Consider the following 14789-nt stretch of genomic DNA (forward strand, 5'->3'; position numbering starts at 1 on the left):
TGTAGCTGTGGCTATGTCTAATATGTAATAGTTTAAACACCTTTGGAGAGCATCAGAAGTAACTATGACACCGTACCACCTGTGCCAAGATCTCTTTCAAGAGGATAGCCCAGGGTTGACAGGAGATCATTTTGATCATATTGCAGAATCTCCTTTGAGGATTGAGGTCCTACTATGGGCTGGGAAGAAGGGGGAAAGGACATAGGAGACATGGGTGAGGGAGGGGGTATGCATTTGTATTTTGATATGGATTATTCTGCTACCAGTATCTCTAATTCACGAGGTATGGTTATTACAGTTTCTAATTCAGTGGGCTTTAAACGTACAGATATCAAAAGGGACAACAGAGGACATTATATTTTTCTTAATGATAAATATGAAGGTGGCTAAATAACTCTGACATCAATCTCTACTTGAAATTGTCAACCGTTTGGCTTTTTGGCAGATACACTAAAAATTGTGAATGGTGACATTATATTAGCAGGGGATTTGAATTATCAGAAAATTTGTGATCAGAAAACAGACAAAAGTACTTCCAACAAAACACAAGAAGGAAAGAGAAAAAGTGTATCCACTTTTTGAGTTATATAAATTTAATAAATGCATGGCATTACTTGAATCAGGGCATCAGAGATTATATGAATTTCCCCCTGAGATTTCAATCATATTCAAGGCTAGATTGTATTTTACGCTCAGAGATCATATCTGCAGGACACTAAAATTAAGATAAAAACCTTTTCAGATCATTCACCAATATAGACCACGCTTAATATGTAAAAAAAGATCAAACACAATCCAGTGTTGTGGTTTAGCATTAGAATAAAATGCAGACAAACTTCTGTAGAGGCGATTAATGCAATAATCACAAAATATTACCAATTTAATAAAAATACACAACTCACACCAGAAATAATATGGGATGCAATGAAGGCCACCATTCAGGCACTTGTATGTCAGAAAGTACTGAATTCCCCCCCCAAAAAAAATTAAACATAAAAAGGGACTTTGTAGAAAGAAAGCAAACTGAGACAACAGCTCTTACCCATGGACAGAATTTGAGATTCCAAATTTCAAAACCAAATTACAAGTTTCCATGAAGTCACAAAAACTGTAGAATGCAAAAAAGTAAAAGGCAGATTGACAAAGATACTTATTATTACATGAAGACCCTTGAAAGCTCCCATCAAGTCACAGATCACATCCATTCCCATGGACAGCACTGAAAATTAATGGATCCTTTTGCACTGCTGTGGTACAAAACCATGAATCCATGGCATGAACTGATGTTTTTTCATTGTTGTTGTTTACCCAAATCCACTATTACCTTCTTATGAGCTAAGCCACAAATCCACATGGTTTTTATATGGATACATTCAAGTCTGCCATTGTAAGAATACTTTGTAATACATATCTATACACAAGGTTATGAATAATAAACTTCTCTTAAAATTGCACTCTTGCCTTTCTGTGTGAGTTCTCAAAAGTGTCAGTAGGAAACTATACTTCCTTTGGGGTGATCTACTTGTGAATCAGTTCCACAAATTCTTTTTCAAGCTTCACTTAGAGACTTCTCATTAAAACACACCAAGGTAAAAACGGATTAAAACTGCCAAGCAAAGGTCAACTGGGAGGGTTGATCACTTGCCCAAAGAAGAAAAAGCCTCAGGAGGTCAGACTGATCTTCAAAAATAAAAAATAAATAAAAGATGACTTAAGGAATCCTGATAGAGGTGTTTTAATTAAAAACGGCATAAAGTAGATAGAGGGATACATATGCCTCTCTCTCTTAATACAAGATTTCCAAGTCAATGGTATATTTATTTATTTTATTACATTCATATCCCATTTTATTTTCATCATGGACATCACAGCGCCATACATAGGGTTCCAAGGTGGTCACTTAACCAGGCACTGATCAAATGAGACCTGCTTATCTTCAGCAAAATGGTAGCCTCGTATGCCTACAGGACAACCAAAAGGACGTACTTCTTCCGACAATGCATAACTATATGATGGCATGCACTGATCAAGATGAAGTGATAGCCATTAGCTTAAATGACATTTTTAAAGGATTAGACAAATCATTGTAGGGTATGACTCTCAAGACCTATTAGTTAAGATAACTAAATACTTCAGGACAATATCCTTCAGAATGCTGAAAACAAACAACAGAAGGCCATCGCATTCATGCCCTGCTTATGAACTTGCCAAGCATAGACAACAGACCTTTAGTCTGATCTTACAGAATTCCTACAATATTCTTATCTAGATTTAAACATACATGCGCACACTCACACAGCATGTTATGGCTAACTCCCCAAACACCCAATTTCTTGAGCATATTGACAATGAAGTCAAAACACCTGGAGTTTCTTGTAAGCATTTGTTACAACCATCAGGTAGAATCTTACATATTATACTAATGTATAAATAGTCATGTAATATCAAGTAATGTGTGGCTTTAGGAGGGGCTGTATATATATATTTTATAACATATAAAGTATAAATTGTGTTGTTAGAATAGAAAAATAATACAAATCCAGAAAGAATCTCAACAATGCCATGCAAAGGCTCATTACAATTTTATGGGGTATGCCCAAGGTACATTTGGAGAGTAAAACAACTGCTTGGAGGATGCCAGTCAAAGTGAGTTGTACACGCATAAATAAATAAGCAAATAAGTTAATATTGTAGAATCTGAAGAGAAAAATGATGAAGACAAAGTGACCCAATTCCTTGATGAGAGTTCCCACTATACTGGTTCATGCAGTGAATCAGTGCCTGGATATTATATGTGTTTGAGAAGTCTGTACCAAATTACAAAGAATGTGTGTGAAGGTCTGTGCCAATAATATTGTGTTTTGTGTCATTGAAATAGCAGAACAGAGTATGTGAGCCATGACCTGTGGTTTACTATGTATAAGCAAATTGCTCCTGCTTTGTTCCTTCCTGGTGGCATTGGGAGAAACCAACCACAATGATTTATTATTATTATTATTATTATTATTATTATTATTATTATTATTATTATTATTATTATTATTATTATTATTATTATTTATTAGATTTATATCCCACTCTCCCTCCCAGTAGGAGCCCAGACCAGAGATGGTTGTTTATTTCACTGCAAACACACCATGATGGTAAACTTGCCAGTCATGGTTTATTTGGAGCCAAACAAGCCATGATCCATGATTCAGACATAACACTAAACCAAGGATCATGGTTTGTTTCTTCCCAGCACTAGTGAGGAGAGAAACGAGCACAGTCAGCTTCTACATGGCAAGTCATGACTTGTGGCTTAATAGGATGTGCAAACATGACCACTGGGTCCAGGTTTTTCATGCTAAAGAGACATACCGTAGGTGTGTTTATATTGTACATGATATATGATGGGATGGGAGTCCAAATTTAATAAATTATTATTAATGCATGAGGAACAGGCTCTCAGATCCAGGTTATTGCAAAACTGAAACATCACAAAGAATTATTAGTTTTATTACTTGCTCCATCATCATAGATAAAAATTATAATTAGATGGTGGGTTGCATGCATTTGAATAGTGAAAGCTGGTCCATTAAGGTAAATGGGTCACTGTCCAACAGTGATGGCACCCTCCCAGCCATCCTGGGTCCTGTGTCATCTTTGGAAGGGAGATCTAGTACCCTTCTGTCTGCCCACCCTCTCCCTACTTAAGAACTTGCTGTCACTAGATAAAGGGATATTTTACTACTATGCTGCCTTTTATCAGTCAGCCTACAAAACCTTCCTTGGGGTCCCTGAAGCCTCTCAAAGTAGCATAGTTTATAGCTTCTAGGCAAGAGGGTGTTTAAAATAAATTGAGACCACAGTGGTTTATGAAGCATAAACATAAACCTAGAACAAAAATAGGGAGTTTTAGGAAAAGGTATTACATGAAAAGGTTACAGAAAAACTGACTTCCGGGAAGGGTTGCTTTGCCTGTGCTGCCTCTGAGACGAGCTCTTGTCTCAGAAGAAGCTTTTTCAGCTTTAAAATCAGTCACAACGCTCTTTTTGACTGGTAAAGATTTTCTCCCGGTCAGGGAGAAACGCAGAGATCAACCACAAAGCCTGTTTTTGTGGGGAGGACTGGATTTCATTTATTTATGAGAGAAGGTTCAAACTGCAATGCCGGACGGACTTTCATCAAGCTCTTGCTGATTACAGCAACACGTTTAAGAACATAAGAACATAAGAAGAGCCTGCTGGATCAGGCCAGTGGCCCATCTAGTCCAGCATCCTGTTCTCACAGTGGCCGACCAGGTGCCTGGGGGAAGCCTGCAAGCAGGACCCGAGTGCAAGAACACTCTCCCCTCCTGAGGCTTCCGGCAACTGGTTTTCAGAAGCATGCTGCCTCTGACTAGGGTGGCAGAGCACAGCCATCATGGCTAGTAGCCATTGATAGCCCTGTCCTCCATGAATTGGTCTAATCTTCTTTTAAAGCCATCCAAGCTGGTGGCCATTACTGCATCTTGTGGGAGCAAATTCCATAGTTTAACTATGCGCTGAGTAAAGAAGTACTTCCTTTTGTCTGTCCTGAATCTTCCAACATTCAGCTTCTTTGAATGTCCACGAGTTCTAGTATTATGAGAGAGGGAGAAGAACTTTTCTCTATCCACTTTCTCAATGCCATGCATAATTTTATACACTTCTATCATGTCTCCTCTGACCCGCCTTTTCTCTAAACTAAAAAGCCCCAAATGCTGCAACCTTTCCTCGTAAGGGAGTCGCTCCATCCCCTTGATCATTCTGGTTGCCCTCTTCTGAACCTTTTCCAACTCTATAATATCCTTTTTGAGATGAGGCGACCAGAACTGTACACAGTATTCCAAATGCGGCCGCACCATAGATTTATACAACGGCATTATGATATCGGCTGTTTTATTTTCAATACCTTTCCCAATTATTGCTAGCATGGAATTTGCCTTTTTCACAGCTGCCGCACACTGGGTCGACATTTTCATCGTGCTGTCCACTACAACCCCGAGGTCTCTCTCCTGGTCGGTCACCGCCAGTTCAGTTTTTCTTTAAAGAAAAATGGACTTCAACAGGCAGATAAGCATCCTTCTTTCTATTTTCTTTTTTTACTTGGTTTAAATTGGTGTAGCAAAAAAGAGATTTGTCAATGAATCAGCTGTGAAGAACTTCTAGGTGAGTTTATTATGGCTTTTGTCTTTCACTAACGAAATTAAGGAGGAAAGAAATCGAAAAAGCTTATCTTTGTTTTTATCGCAAAAAGCTGTCCTGGAGGTGCATTCTAAAGATACCAACGGAAGAGGGATTTCTATTTCGAGGAGGGGGGAACAAAAACTTTTTTTTTGGTCTATTTCATTTTGACGAATCTGCTTCTTCACGATGCCACTAATTGTTTTGATGTTGGGAACTAAGTTTGTTTTTGTATTCCTGAATACATAGAGATAAGGCAGGCTGTAATGTCTACACTGATATAAGCAAGCCTGGAACATTAACCCAATTGTGGCTGAAATAATTTTTTTTCTGCAGTTTTAAGAAAGACAACCAGGAAAGTGATTGAGACCATGGAAGAAATTATGTTTCAGAAAATAATGGCTGAGATTGAGATAACGAAACAAACCCTAAGACAGGGTAGACAGGAGATGAAAATTGAATTTAACAAAATGACGCAGGAGCTTAAAGAAACAATGGATTCTGTGAGAGAGGAGTTTGATGGGATAGGGAAGCTACAAGCCCTGGAGATTGGAACAAATGTGAAATTGGAAAAAGATTTGGAGTTTATGGATGTTAGAAATAAAGTTTACTGTTTGGAATTCAAAGTTGTCTCTGAAGAAATTAATGAAGATTTTGGTGGTAAAGTTATCAATGTCTTGGATAATTTTCTGGACTGGAATGATATGATGGAGCTTGACATAGAAAAAATCTATGGAGTTGGCTACAGATATGTGACAGTGGAGAAACTCTTAAGAAATGAGCCAGTGCATTTTGTAAAAAAGAAGAACAGAGATATGACTTTGCAGCAATATTTCAGCAACATACTCAGAATTCTTGACTGGAATGATGTGATGGGGCTTGACATAGAAAAAAGTTATGGAATTAACTACAAATATGTGACAGAGCAGAGATGCACCCAGAGCAGAGATGTGACTTTACAACAATATTTCAACAACATATTCAGAATTGATGGCAAGGACATATTTGCAGTGCCTGCAGGAAGAAGGAGAACATCCCCACCCAGGGAAGGAGAGCCTGCTGTTGCTGCTGCTGTTGGAACACCACCTCCACCACCCTTCCCAGTGGGACTGCTGCCTGGCAGACGTGCCTCCTGCAGGACCAGGCCCCAGGTATCCAGCCAGCTGGGACTAATTGCCATCACCTGTCCCTCTTTGGAGGGATACATAAGCCGCCTGGCTGAGGTGGCCTGGGAGACCCAGTGCCTGCAGGAAGAAGGAGAACATCGCCACCCAGGGAAGGAGAGCCTGCTGTTGCTGCTGCTGTTGGAACACCACCTCCACCACCCTTCCCAGTGGGACTGCTGCCTGGCAGACGTGCCTCCTGCAGGACCAGGTCCCAGGTACCCAGCCAGCTGTGACTAATTTCCATCACCTGTCCCTCTTTGGAGGGATACATAAGCCGGCTGGCTGAGGTGGCCTGGGTTTTTGTCTTTTGTTTTGTTTTGTTTTGTCTTGTTTTTCTTTTGGGTGCCATTGGTTTTAGCTATGGGTGGGTTCTGTTTCATTTTATATTGTAGTTCTTGGGTTTTTATGTAGTTTGTATGTTGTATTTTACTTTATCTTGTACGCCGCCTAGAGTGGCCGCTTGTGCGGCCAGATAGGCGGCCTAGAAATAAAATTTATTATTATTATTATTATTATTATTATTATTATTATTATTTGTGATGGGGGAAATTCCCATCAGACTCTTGTTATATGACTATGGCTATGACAGCAAGATCATCATGGGATACTGATAATGGATGAATGGATACTGAAACCACTGGATTTAACAGGACTATTGAAGATGGAAGATGGAATTAATATTGATAATGGAAGAATGGTTATGGAAATTATTGGACTTGGCAGATTTGATGAGATGGATTAATTGATATGTTTGCTTGGACTATGGCTATGACAACAAGATTATTATGGGATACTGATAACGGAAGAATGGCTACTGAAATTACTGGACTTAACAGGATTATTGAAGATGGAAGATGGAATTAATATAGATAATGGAAGAATGGCTATTGAAATTATTGGGCCTAACAGATTTGAATTAGATGGATTAAGCAATATGTTTATTTGGAGAAAAATTGAAAGATATATCTCTCAAGGAATTGAAACCTCTCTTTGACTTTTTGTGGAAAGAATAAAATAATATTTATGAGATTTGATGATTAATTAAGATAACTACTGGAGGAAAGTGATTGTAGACCTATAACTGATCTGCGACAAATCGGAAGTCAACATTTTATTTTATTGTTTAATTGTTTTTGTTTTGTTTTGTTTTTTGTCTTTGAAAATTTGAATAAAAATTAATGATAAAAAAAAAAAAGGTTACAGAAAAACCAACACATTTGCAATGAAAAAAACCACCAGTTAAACATAATCATTTCCCTGTGTCTAACGGCATATTCTGCAGCTATATCATGCATGATGTCTTCTGATTTCCTCTTTAACTACCTGCCTCAAGGCTAGTTTCCTGCAGATATAGTCTCTATTTACCTGCCCCCGGCCAATCACAGGCTCCACCCAGCAGGTTCCAGACATCAGGAAGTTTGTAGCTTTTCATTTTCCTGCCCTCAGACAACAGATGTGCTATCTCTCACATACACAATGGCGTTCTACTGCCTTCTCATTTGAGCCCCAGGGCAGGTAAGATATAGCAAGTTAACCCTATAGTCTCCAAATTAACAGACAAGTGAGATATGCATTCCCATGTAATATACAATTGTCTATAAAAGCAGAGTTCATACAAACAGTCCATTTCAGTTGTCTAATTCCTTCACACGCACCAATCTCAGTATGTCTTTAGTCAGTCCCCCCCCGCTACCTTCTTACTTACAACCAGTCCGGGGATGGCACTGCCTGTGAACTTCCTCCTCCTCCTTAATCTCAGTGTTGTCCTTGTAGAACTGAGCAGGAAGGAGGGTACAAAACTAGAGTTAGTTGTCTCTTCCTGTCATTGGCTCTGGCCCCACTTACTGTTGGTCTCCCTGCCTTCCACCCTACTAGTACCAATGGGCACCAGCCACCACTATTTGTATAATAAGAAAAGGATTCATACCTCATATTTAAGGTTTTGTGTTACAAGCATACACATTACTTTTTATGAGGCAATCCATGGCCATAGATGTGTTGTGATTTTTATGGTGGTTTTGGAGTGTCTTCATTAAAAACATGTAGACTTGATAAGGATGTGGAGCAAAACATCAGGTGAAGAATGCAGTGGGTCAGTAGGCTCATGTAGTTGTCAGTCCTTCAAATAACCTAGTTCCAAACCATGTAGGGCTTTAGAAGAAGCAAGCCACTCATTTATTTATTTATTACATTTACATACTGCCCCATAGCCATCTCTGGGTGGTTTACAGCAATTTCTCATAGAATCATAGAACAGTAGAGTTGGAAGGGGCCTAAAAGGCCACTAACCCCCTACTCTGGAACTCTCTCCCTTTCGATCTCAGACATGCTCCCTCCCTGTCCAGCTATCGCCGAGCCTTGAAGACCTGGCTGTTCAGGTAGGCCTACAAGATTGGGACAGATTAACTTATGTTACAATTGAATTAATGAATGGTTTTTTAGCTTAAAATTTGATTATGTTGATGTATATGTATTGTTTTTATTCTTGTTGTTCATCGCCTAGAGTGTCCCTAACCTGGACAGATAGGCGGCTGAAAAATAAAATTTATTATTATTATTATATCAATGTAGGAATCCAACTTAAAGCATACCCGACATGTGGCTGTCCAGCTGCCCCTTGAATGCCTCCAGTGTTGGAGAGCCCTCCACCTCCCTAGGTAATTGGTTCCATTGTCATACCACTAACAGTTGGGAAGTTTTTCCTGATGTTCAGTGAAATCTGGCTTCCTGTAACATGAGCCCATTATTCCGTGTCCTGCACTTTGGGGTGACTGAGAAGAGATCCTGGCCCTCCTCTATTTGACAACCTTTCAAATACTTGAAGAGTACTATCATCTCTCCCCTCAGTCTTCTTTTCTCAAGGCTAAACATGCCAGTTCTTTCAATCTCTCCTCATAGGTCTTTGTTCCCATTCCCAATTATCTCTGTTGCCCTCCTCTGAACCTGTTCCAGTTTCTCTGCATCCTTCTTGAAGTGCAGTGTCCAGAACTGGAAGCAGTACTCAAGATGACTGTAACAAAATCAGACTTGTTGATATGTTTAAACTTGTATTGAAATGTTAGTTAGGTATGAAAAAGTTAATGGAATGCTAAGAGGTGTGGATTATGTAAAGCTGACAGGTGAGAGTGAGTGTGTGCGTGAGAGTTCTGAGTAGGTTTTGAAAGTGAAAAGCGGTTGGTTTTGACACAATTAGATAGGAAGTTGACTTGGAGGAGATAGAATTAGGGACTGTGAAATGTAGGTTGAGGGGCTGGGGTGTTGAGGGAGGTTTTATTGTGGTCAGAGGGATAGGATAGGTAGGTAGAATAGGAACACCACCTTAATAATTATCAGCATTTAACATCTTGCAAATAATTAAGTTTATTTGTTTCAAAATCCTGTGTGTCAGCTTGGTCACGTGTGCTACCAAATCAGGGTCCTATTCTTATAGTTATGCCAATTGTACTGACATTCTACACCGGTGGTCACCTTTTGGGAGAAAAGGTGGTGGGGCTGAAGCTTGGGGTTCAGAGGGCATATCTGACCCAGGCTGAGGCAGACTTCCCGGGGAGGGGGGAATTTTCTGATCCAGGTGTAAGGAATCAGGAGGTGGAATCCCAGAGATACACGGGAATGTCACAATGACACCTAACCAGTGCCAAATAGAGGGCAACTAGTACTTCACACAATTTAGAAACTATATTTCTGTGAATGCAGCCTAATATAGCATTTGCATTTTTTGCAGGGACATCACACTGTTGGTTCATTTCAGCTTGTGATCAACAACATTTCCAAGATCCTTCTCGCATGAAGTATTGCTGAGCTTCTTCTTTTCTCCCTTGCTTTTCTTTTTTTCTCCATTGCTCCTTTTGTTGACCACCCAGAGCTAGTAGTCAGAAGAATAGCTTCTTGCTTTATCCATTTGAGGAGCATGAGGACCTTCCATATTATCGACATATTAGGGAAAAGTCAAATGTATCATCTCTAAACAGCTCAAGGCTAAATTGGGTACATTTAATTGCTTGCAGTGGATGCAAGCTAGGACTGGGGACGGCAGCTGTGAGAAAATTAGAAAAGGTCCTCAAATGCAAAGATGTATCACTGAACAGTAAAGTCAGGATCATTCAGACCATGGTATTCCCGATCTCTATATATGGATGTGAAAGTTGGACAGTGAAAAAGGGGATAAGAGAAAAATCAACTCATTTGAAATGTGGTGTTGGAGGAGAGCTTTGTGGATGCCATGTGATGATATAGTCTTCACATACTATGAAATAACTGCTAAGGTAGGATTAAGAAATAATGGTCATCATTCCCTGTTTCTTCCAAGCCCCTGGTATTCAGGAAGTATGCTTATCTGTTTTATGTATATGTCGGTTGTTTTGATTATGGTTAAAACTGCCTCACAGGATTACAACAAAAGTGCATCTTGTACAACATTCTGTTCCCCTCTACCTATGTTGGGGAAGGAAAGGCACTCAAGGGCATGGAAGACACTGATAAATGTTCTCCATTCCCAGCACTAATATGAACCAGTGTGGTGTAGTGGTTAGAGTGTTGGACTGGGACCTGGGAGACCATGGTTCAAATCCCCACTTGGCCATGAAGCTCACTGGGTGACCTTGGGCCAGTCACTGTCTCTCAGCCTAACCTACCTCCTTAACCAAAATGGAGACAATAGTCAAGAAATCAGAAGAAGGCTAGGACTGTGGAGGGCAGCTGTGAGAGAACTAGAAAAGGTCCTCAAATGCAAAGATGTATCACTGAACACTAAAGTTAGGATCATTCAGACCATGGTATTCCTGATCTCTATGTATGGATGTGAAAGTTGGACAGTGAAAAGAGCAGATAAGAGAAAAATCAACTCATTTGAAATGTGGTGTTGGAGGAGAGCTTTGCGCATACCATGGACTGCGAAAAAGAAAAATAATTGGGTGTTAGAACAAATTAAACCAGAACTATCACTAGAAGCTAAAATGATGAAACTGAGGTTATCACACTTTGGACACATCATGAGAAGACATGATTCACTAGAAAAGATGATAATGCTGGGGAAAACAGAAGGGAGTAGAAAAAGAGGAAGGCCAAACAAGAGATGGATTGATTCCATAAAGGAAGCCACAGACCTGAACTTACAAGATCTGAACAGGGTGGTTCATGACAGATGCTCTTGGAGGTTGCAGATTCATAGGGTCGCCATAAGTCGTAGTTGACTTGGAGGCACATAACAACAAACATTTTATTACTGATTTTGAGCATCTTAGTTGTACCATATCATCCTGTAAAGCAAATACAGTTTCTGCTATTTATAAATTACTGATAGGAACTGTAGTAACTTATTGGGTCTCATGGTGTGGTAAAGAGAGAGTATAGGCAGAGAGATTATCACATGCAAGCAGAAAACTAAATTATCTTCCAATGAAACAGATAAGAACAAAAATTCAGGAGCTAACTTTTAAGACTATGTTCAGATGGTCAAAAAGTTATCCTGCTTACCCTTTAGCAAATGCTGGAAAAGATGCAGTGATACAGGATCTCTCATCCACATGTGATGGCCCTCTTGGTATTCAAATTTGTACACACATTGACTATTAAGCTTCTAACAATAGACCCTGGAATAGCACTGTTGGACATTCTTCCAAAACCCAAGGAAGCTACATTACACAAAGTTTTATTTTCCACTTTCTATCTGTTACTAGGATACCATTGGTTCCACATTGGAAAAGACTAACTTTATCAACTATGAAAACAAGGTACAGTAGAATATGGGAACATTTAATCATGGAAAACATAATCCATAGACTTTTGTTTTTTGTAAACCTCCAGATTCAATTTATATCCTACACAGAAAATGTTCCTCAATATTAGATATTGACATTATATAATGTTGGCATTTTCTGTCTTGCTGTGAATTTCTTATCTTTTAGGGATGTGAAGTTAAACATTATGTTTTCTTCTTGATTTTTATTGCATCAATAATTTATTAACTACTGAAATATTTTGTACACCAAGTTTGATTTGTGGTTGAAATGTCAGAACTCAATAAAAATTAAAATGAATGGGTTGAGATTGTTTTATTTGTTGGTTACATTCCTATGGTAATTATGAAGCAAATAACTGCAATAGATACTCTTAAAATACCCCCTTTTCACATTTTTTAATTTTGAAAATAAATTTCTTTTTTATTTTTTCCTTATTTAAGACTCAAAGAGTGGTTTCTACTTTTCATATATAGCAAATAAAGGGCAAATCTCACCATAGTCTTCCCTTTTTCACAATGTAATCAGCCTCTAAACTTGCTAAAAATGTGCCACCACCCAACAAATGTAGTCCCTGCTTTGAATCGTATGTATGAAATTATGGTTGAGGTTGAACACTAGCAAAGAAAAAAAATGCATTTAAATCATACACATGCACTTTTCTTATTTGTTCACATTTTACAGAATTCAGCTTTGCTGTTGCCGATTCTTAGGCTGAACTCTCAAACAAATTAAACTTCTGACATGAAAGGTCAGATGCTGGGTCACAAAAGCTATTATTTCATTTATTTTATAAAAGTATGTTTATAAATAAATTTCACTTTCTTGCAAAACAGCAAGGTGGTGTAGAGCAACATTAAAACATTTAAAAACATTACAAAACATTCATTAAAATGACCGACTACTCAAAATATATTAAAGACTATATGCAACTCATTCAGACAAGTCCCCCCGTCAATTATCTACCTGAGGATTTTGCTGAACCTATTACAGGTTATTGGTATGGTTCACATCTAAATGCTGAGCCAAACCTTAGCTAAGCATGAACATGCAGCAGTTTGGCAATGCGGGTTCTCACAATAAAAATCAAGGCTGCTTCACTCCACCCCTCCACCTGTTTGCCTTGTTGCCGTGGTTTGGCTTAGTGTTATGTTTCAGTCCAAGCTCTTGGTTGTCTTGCTCTGGAAAAACCACAAGCTGTAGCCAAGGTTTGATCTTGGCTTACTATTTGCAGTTTGTCTGGAGCAAGACGAAGCACAAATCTGGGTTCAGATGTCATACTAAGCCAAACCATGGCTTAACTTTGGGTAGTGCAACAGCAGGAAAACCTCGGAGAGCAGTGAAGCAGCTGTGATTTTTACTGAATACCTGTGTTCATGCTCAGCCATATTTTAGCTTAGCATTAAGCGAGAACTGAACCACTGTGGGTTGGCAAGTCTTTAAGAAGCCAAGCCACACACACCAAGCAAGAAAAGCATCAGTTTTTTTTTAAAAAAGTTTTGCATGTACTTTCAGGTTTCCTACACAAAAATGGGTTTTATGCTTTGAATAAACTTGGCTTTCATCTCTGATTTTAATGCTTTCAGAAATTTGGATATTTAATTACTTTATATTTAAGTGGTGTTATAAGCTACCTTTTTAATAATAAACACACAATGGCCCCCTGAAAATGCTTGCACGAAGGAAACAGTGGAGCCCAAACTCCCTAGGCCAGTTAAGCTCCAAAAGCCAATAAGAGAAAAGGAGCCACATTACTCTTCCACACGGTGGACACAAGAAAGGAGATAAAATTTAGGACACTACCAGGAAAAACAATCCACAGAAAAAGGCTACAAACTGAATTTCCGTAAAATTAAACCCAAAGACGCTCTTAAACGTCATTCTCCACGTGAGCAGGTCGCTCTCTCCGTGTGATGAGCCCCCCCCCCTAATTGGCATCGAAAATTAGAGTGGGAAATCAGTTCAACTGTAGATAGAAGTAACAGTTTAGGACAGCGGCTGCTGGTGACACTACTGTCTCTCTCTATCCAACAATCACGACAAGAGAAGGGAAAGGGGGCGGGGTCTTCCCCCATCTCTGATAAAGAGCTAAGAGCGATTGGCGGGAAGGGTGGGGGAAGAACACTCGAACTCTTCCGTGTTTTAGACGTACATCCAAAGGCGGACTCAAATCGGCTTCTCAATCAGAACTGGCCCCGCCCTTTGCTCTCTCGGCTACCATGGCAACGGCCAAAATGATGGACAGCAAGGCGGGGAGTTTGCGTGACAAACTCTTCCCAGGGCCCGCCCTTAGCCTTCCCCTGCCCCACTACAGACATACGCAGTCCATCCACCTCGCTCTCCATGCAGCCATACGGGGTCTTGTTTGAAGAAGCCCAACTGACACAGGCCGCCCTTCGGGCTCCCACAGCTGTGTGCTGAATAAGAAGAGGTGTGTTCCAGGAGCTGCTCAGGAAAGCAAAGCGGAACAAGGTAGCTGTGCACAATACATCTGTGTGTTTAGGAGGGAAGTGTTATGAAAGACCCGGCGGAGTGGTTAAAGCTCAGTTCGTGGTCTTTGGCCATTCACCATCTCACAGGATTCTTGAGAGGATAAAAGGGCGGGGCGGGGCGGGGCGGAGAGAAAGCTGTTGCGCTAAGGTTCTCCTTGTGGGCTTCCCACAGGCATCTGGTTGCCCACCGTGAGAACAGGATGCTGG

The sequence above is a fragment of the Rhineura floridana genome, chromosome 6 (genome assembly GCF_030035675.1).
Source record: "Rhineura floridana isolate rRhiFlo1 chromosome 6, rRhiFlo1.hap2, whole genome shotgun sequence".
In the NCBI taxonomy this organism is placed as follows: Eukaryota; Metazoa; Chordata; class Lepidosauria; order Squamata; family Rhineuridae; genus Rhineura; species Rhineura floridana.